Here is a 6,540-nt window from a genome sequence, read left to right as displayed (position 1 = left end):
TCAACGGAATTTTAATTTCAGTGAAAATTGCACGAGTTTCATGTTGGTGGAAGTTACCATCAATTTAGGAAGAGTTTTACGGAATTATTTCCACGTCACCCGGTACACAGGAACGCGATATACACAGTTGCAACAGCGGTGCATAGAGACACGCTCTATACAAGACAGAAACTACAGCTAAACGAGCGAATATGGAAGCATTCAGCATGCTCGAGACTGCGAGTTGCAAAACGTGTATGGCCTCTCGCCTTCTCTTCCCTATCAAAACAGTCGTTTCGTGCAGAAATTCCCCAGTATCCTCGAATGAAAATTAATTCTACCCTCCGATAAAAACTCGTTTCAATAATAAATTTCTGATTCTATGGCGTATACGTGTATTCATGTCCAGTGCCATTGTATAGCTACTGATAAATATACAGAACACAAATTTTAAATAATCTCTGAAAATCGATTGATCTGAAACTTTCTTCTGGTTCCTCTTTTGGACTCTACTTTATATTGGAAACTTTTACAGTTGAGAATTATGGAGTAGAAGATTTTAAATAATTTGTGAATTAAGTAAGTAATGTTTATTTAGTTTCTGTTTTATGAAGTTGAAGGAAAGTATCGAAAATTCATTTAGGATCTTAGGATCACTAGGATCTATTTATTTTAGGTTTTTAGTCTACTTAAAGCCCTGTTCAGATTAGTCAAGGTACTTGAATTCGAGCAACTTGGGTAGCTTGAATTGGTTGACATCCAACAAGTAGCTTGATGTCAAGTTTGTGTTCATACAAGTCGAGTTACTCAGATTCAAGTGGTTTGAATTCAAATTCTTTATTTAGTTTCTGTTTTACGAAGTTGAAGGAAAGTATCGAAAATTCATTTTTTTATATTCAGCACTAGATCAATGAGCACACTTCGTGCATGCAAAGTACAGCTGCACATCTGTTTTCAATAACTTTCTGTTTCTTTACTGTTTGTAAATTACCTATAGAAAGAAACCTTTTCTATGCTTGCTGTTATTTGAACAGACGAGTATACAATTATTAATAGTTTTTGACAGATGAACTGATTGACGGTTTGACAGAATTGCCTGAAGCTATTAACGAACCACAACATTGGGCTCGAAAAAAATTTTGTAAAACAAAAATGATAAATATTTCCACTATACCTAAGTTATATATTTCACGATCTCATATATTCCATAATAAAAATAATTTAAACAATACAAAATGCCGCGGTCGAAAACTGAGGACATCTTCCGAGAATTTCGATACATCGACGAGACAACCAATCATTACCACGAAAAACCGAGGACAGCATTCGAGAATTTCGATACATCGACGAGACAATCAATCATTAACTCGGATAGCCAAGGACAACATTCGAGAATTTCGATACAAAGTGGCACCATCAATTTTTTAAAACTGGACTAGAAAGAAGTTTGCATCAAAATTTCATTCTCGTTTCAGTAGTAAAAAAAAGTCTAAAACACGCAAGCTTGAAACAATTCACTCCTGTACAATGCTGCAATTTCAGCCCTACTACATTCACAATTTGATCTGCCTTTCTTCCCGTTCTTCATATTTTTCCTTGTTCAATCTCTCTTGGACAACGGTTCTCGTCCCATGCCGCGGGCTGGTTAACAACAACCAATGAAAACGTTTCATTAAGCTCGTTCGACGGTGGGCTCGTGTTCCACAGCCCGACGACCAGGACGGTTTATCGCATTCGTTCCCGGAAATCCGCGGAAAATCATCAAGCGCTGGTTAAACGCTGCTCTGTACTATTGTCGAGAGTATCCATCAATTACCGGCCGTAGAGATTTTTGCTTGTTGCCATGCACTTCGCTGCAATTTGCTGTTCAATAGCGGGTAAAACGATACGCGCACGATCCGACAACAGGAAACGAGGAAAAAAGAACGCCACTCGGTTAATTTTTCGTAATGATTCGCTTTGAACATTACCAAAGTAATCGTTGAAACTCTAGAGTGCATCGAAACTCGAGATCGAACTCGTCGAAGTGGAATCTCCCTCTTCCTTTCTCCTTCAAAAAACGGAGTCACACGATTTTTCTCAGCTCGAGCGTCCAATAACCTCGTTCCACGAAAATTCCATCCTTCCTCGCCGAATCCTTCTTCCTACTCTTAAATCACGGAGAGATCGGGATTTAAAGGGCGGAAAGGGAGCTTCTAGGGGACGGAATATTTTTTGGAAACGCCTGACGATTCCACGGAAAGGGGAGCGCGGCTGGCGCGTTACGCTCGATCGCGCGCTGAGATTCCCCTTGGAAGATAATTCGCGGGCTTCTTTTCCCGAGGAACCTCTATCCCGTGGGCTGAAACGTAAGATCGTCTGCCTCTTTGCGGCTCGAATGGACCCGCATCCTCATTCCTCCGTACCTATTAGTCGAGATTTTAGAAAATGTACGCGAATTTTTGGCAGATTCTATTTGATCCAGTTTTGGAGAATAGCTGAATTGGTTGTAAAAACTAGGAATCCAATAGAAAGCTAAGTAACGTTAAACTATGCTAGGTTAATCAGGGCTCGAAAGCTGTTATAATGTTCATTTCGGTTCTTGAAACATTTATGAAGGACCTCTATTCTGAATAACTGTTATGAAAAACCGAAATTTCGGATTACACTAGAATCCGAATGTCAATCGTTGATTAATTGCTTCGAATAAGCGATATTCTACTATACATGTGTTTCAGTTACGGTTCTACCTCAGCTCATATCGGTTTCATAACCGTTATTTTGTCGGTTCTATATCAGTTCCAGAATAATTATAGAATCGATTCTTGTTTCGATTTCATTACGGTAAATGAAATCGTAACATGTCAGGAATTACGACTCTAGATTTAGATTAATCTACAATCTATTTCTCTATTTATATTGAATGCATCGTGGAAAAACTCATTCACAATGTCAAATATACGTAGATAATTACGTAGATAAGTCAATTTTTCGTTGAAAGGATTGACTTTATGATCTGTATTGATTCGACATTTTTTACTCCTCTCGCTGAGTACAATAAATCCTTAAAGCCTTGAAATACCTTTTTAAACACCCTGTATGTGTGTTGAAGTATGCAGCTTTATCCTGAGGAGTCAATTCATCAGGACATTATTCTTGAGTGGGTTTCATTATCACAAAAACAAACTTAACACTTTATAATTTGAACAAACTAATTTAACAAAGTCTCACTGATTATAAAGAAAATTACATAATTTCACAAATAAGAAACACAGCAGAATTTTTAAAGAAAGCGTAAAAACACTTAAAATAATTCTAGACACAAATTTTGCAAATCCAGTCCACTCGATACTTTTCCACAGCCGACCTGTTCACTTCGGTGTTCGGTGTATTACTGGAATGCGCGTGTACTCCCTCTTCTTAGGTTTGGGTATCAGCTACCTGGTTCCCCGATGTTGACTAGAAATAATAACAATGCTGATCCCAATCACTCGTGCCGACATGTATAATGTATTTATTAATGTGCTAATATTTGATATGAAACGTCTCTAAATTTTTGCATATTAACTTTAGGGTGGTGACGTACGTCAATTTAACTCCTAATACTAATACTGATTTACGTCAAATTGACTTCATATCACTACAATATTAGTGACTTAACGTCAAATTGACTCCTCATAGATACTGTAAATGTTTACGTTTCCTTTGTAATTAATTTCTGTTCTGCCAATTATCAATTTCTATTGCCTCTTTTATGTACAAAATATTGAATTAGTTTCTATTCTGCCAATTATTAATCTTCTATTAAAATGTATTGTTGCATTATTGTTAAGTGTATCGAAATAGATTTCATTATTGTAATTGTATTAACAAAAATACATTTTGTTTATGGAATGTCATAAATATAATAAAATTATCTAGAGAATAACAAATAATAGTGTCTTAAGTTATCCTAAGTAGAATATACCTCCACCTAAAGATACGTCAAATTGAGGTCAAGTTACCACTAGTGATATTAAAACGGTGGTCACCACTTGAAAGTTAATATTATATGCCGACACTAGCAGCAGGCAAGGGTTAAGATTAATAATTTAAATATTAAGATCATGTAGCAAGTAAAACGAATTTTTTAAATAAGCAATAGTCCTATAATTATCAAAACATCAAATAAAACTGAAATAATAATCGCTCACTAATAATAGTCTATTAATACTTTCTTATACGTAATAAACTAATTGTAGTGTTCAATTAAAGGTTCCTCTCGTCAGATAGATTTGTTTACCAAATGTTACACGTTCCAGTCAAATGTTACAGAAAAACACCGTGTATCGATTCGTGGAAGTCCATAAAAATACCAGCGCCGCCGAGGTCACGCAATCGAATTAAAACTCATGCTAATCAGGATGCGATTTCAATGTATTGCGGTGGGTGGATAGGTACCGACCAGGTGTTAATTGACGCATAGATCTGTTGGTCAACCATTGTGGCGATCGATTGGCACGATTCAGACGGTCCGTTTGTTCCGTTTGTTTGCTACTGTCACCGCACGCGTTTGACTTTCCGTTTGCGCGCCGCTAGCGTGATTGTCTGCATCTCGAAAAAGATGAGAGAATTCTAGATTTTATTTCAATTCTAAGTTTGTCTTATGCTCCTGTACTTTCATAACTTTCAAACATAAGTGAAGTTATATTTCGTTATCGCAAATATTAATATTTTAAACCTTTAATCTAGTCATACTTTCTTTAATTCTTAAAATTTAAATATGTCTATGACTATCCACCCTCTATTAGAGATATTTAATAAACCTGATTTAGTACCGCTAATCAAAGTTCGATTATAAGCATATCGTGCAGCTAATGAAGGAACTGTCGTAAGTATTAGCATTAAAAATTTGTATAGTAATAATTTTCCATGCTATGTAAAGTTTAAAGTTATCAATGGCTATCCACCCTCCTTTAGAGGATGTTAACGAAAACGAATCTGTATCACTAATTGAGTCGATTAGAAATAATAACACAGCTTGTACAGAAGCAAAAGAGTGTAAAGAGTAAAGAACTTTATTGGTGAACATTAGTGCACTAGACATTAGTTGAAAGACGAGTAGAAATACAACACATTTTACACGAGAGACTAAGCAGCATAAAGAGTCTTGCTGGTAAATTCCTAAAGTGTAACTCTATTATATTCCATTATAAATTTAACATTATAAAATAAAAGCTTGATCAAAGAATATTTAATTCACTGTTGCCATGATTTATTTCTTCTGATTTCCTACTTTTAACACATTAAGGTTCAAAGTTGCATAAAAGCAATTTTGTTGAAGATTGTAAATGTGTACATTGTATACATTATACATCTTGTACATTTTTTCCGAGACAAGAAAAATATTTGATGATAAACGAAACTATACAGAGTGTAAACAGTATACGTGGTAATATTTAAAGGGTGGTAGGGTAGTACCTTCTCTTTAGGCTGTACTTTCACTTTACAATTAATTAATGCTTTGAAGTTACATACCTATATTCTGAGCGAACAGTCACAGCATTTTGTAATTTTGCAGATACAGTGAAGGGCAGAAATAGAGCAACAAAGTCTTAATATATTTTGTTGTATCTCTCATGATTTTTGTAAAATTTTCAAAATTCAAGATCCATTTCCTATGAACATCTCAGATTCTTGAAATTGTGGAAAAGGAACCTCGTATGGTCTTTTTAATCACTTGTAAAGCAGAAAAAATAGCTGGCATAACAGTCTTTCCGCCCTGTTACGAATCTCCATCTCACAAAGAATATCACTTTACTATCATCTTTCGATTTTGATGAAACTTGGTACACGAGTAAAGCATCGAAAAATATGTTTAGGATGTGTAAACGACCCCCAAAGTTGAGGCGGAAGATACATTTGTATAAATATCTTGAAAACTAATGCAAGTAGAAAAAAACGATAAATATACAAAATACATGGTTTTTAATAAGCAATATGATGGCGTAGTCATAAACGAAATTTGAGATAGGTATTTACGAAAATATATTTTCCATTTCAACTTTGAGGGTGGCTTTCATTCCCTAAACACGAATATCAACAATTAAAAAAAATAAGTGTCTAATATTTTTCGATGCACTAAAATGATTTCGATGCATTGGGAGATGCCACTAAAATGATCCTTGGCAGTAAAGTTCTTAAATGAATTAACTAATAGTCATAGGGACAAAATGTAATAAATTCGTCTCACAAAAACAAATTTGTAACTAGAGAAAGGTAATCTTTGTTATAAAAGCAAACAATTGTCGCTGTTCACACAGCCATGGGGGCTTGCTGTCTCTCGAACGAGCCCTACGCTCACACGAGGAATAAAGGAAACAAACGATTAGCAATACATGTAATAAGCTTAAGGTGAAATTTCCAGGAATGTTACTGAAATTTTGAGATGTCCTAGTTGGTACTGGTCTGATCGCATGAACCTCGTTGCGAAGGAGGAAGGGGCGACGGGGTGAGAGTAGACATCATTCGGAGGGAAGCAAAGGCGCATATTCGAGTATGCATCGAAGGATGCTCACGTAAGCAATAAGCATCCAGACAGCG

The sequence above is a fragment of the Calliopsis andreniformis genome, chromosome 9 (assembly GCF_051401765.1).
Source record: "Calliopsis andreniformis isolate RMS-2024a chromosome 9, iyCalAndr_principal, whole genome shotgun sequence".
NCBI lineage: Eukaryota > Metazoa > Arthropoda > Insecta > Hymenoptera > Andrenidae > Calliopsis > Calliopsis andreniformis.
Note: the sequence above shows the minus strand (reverse complement) of the source record.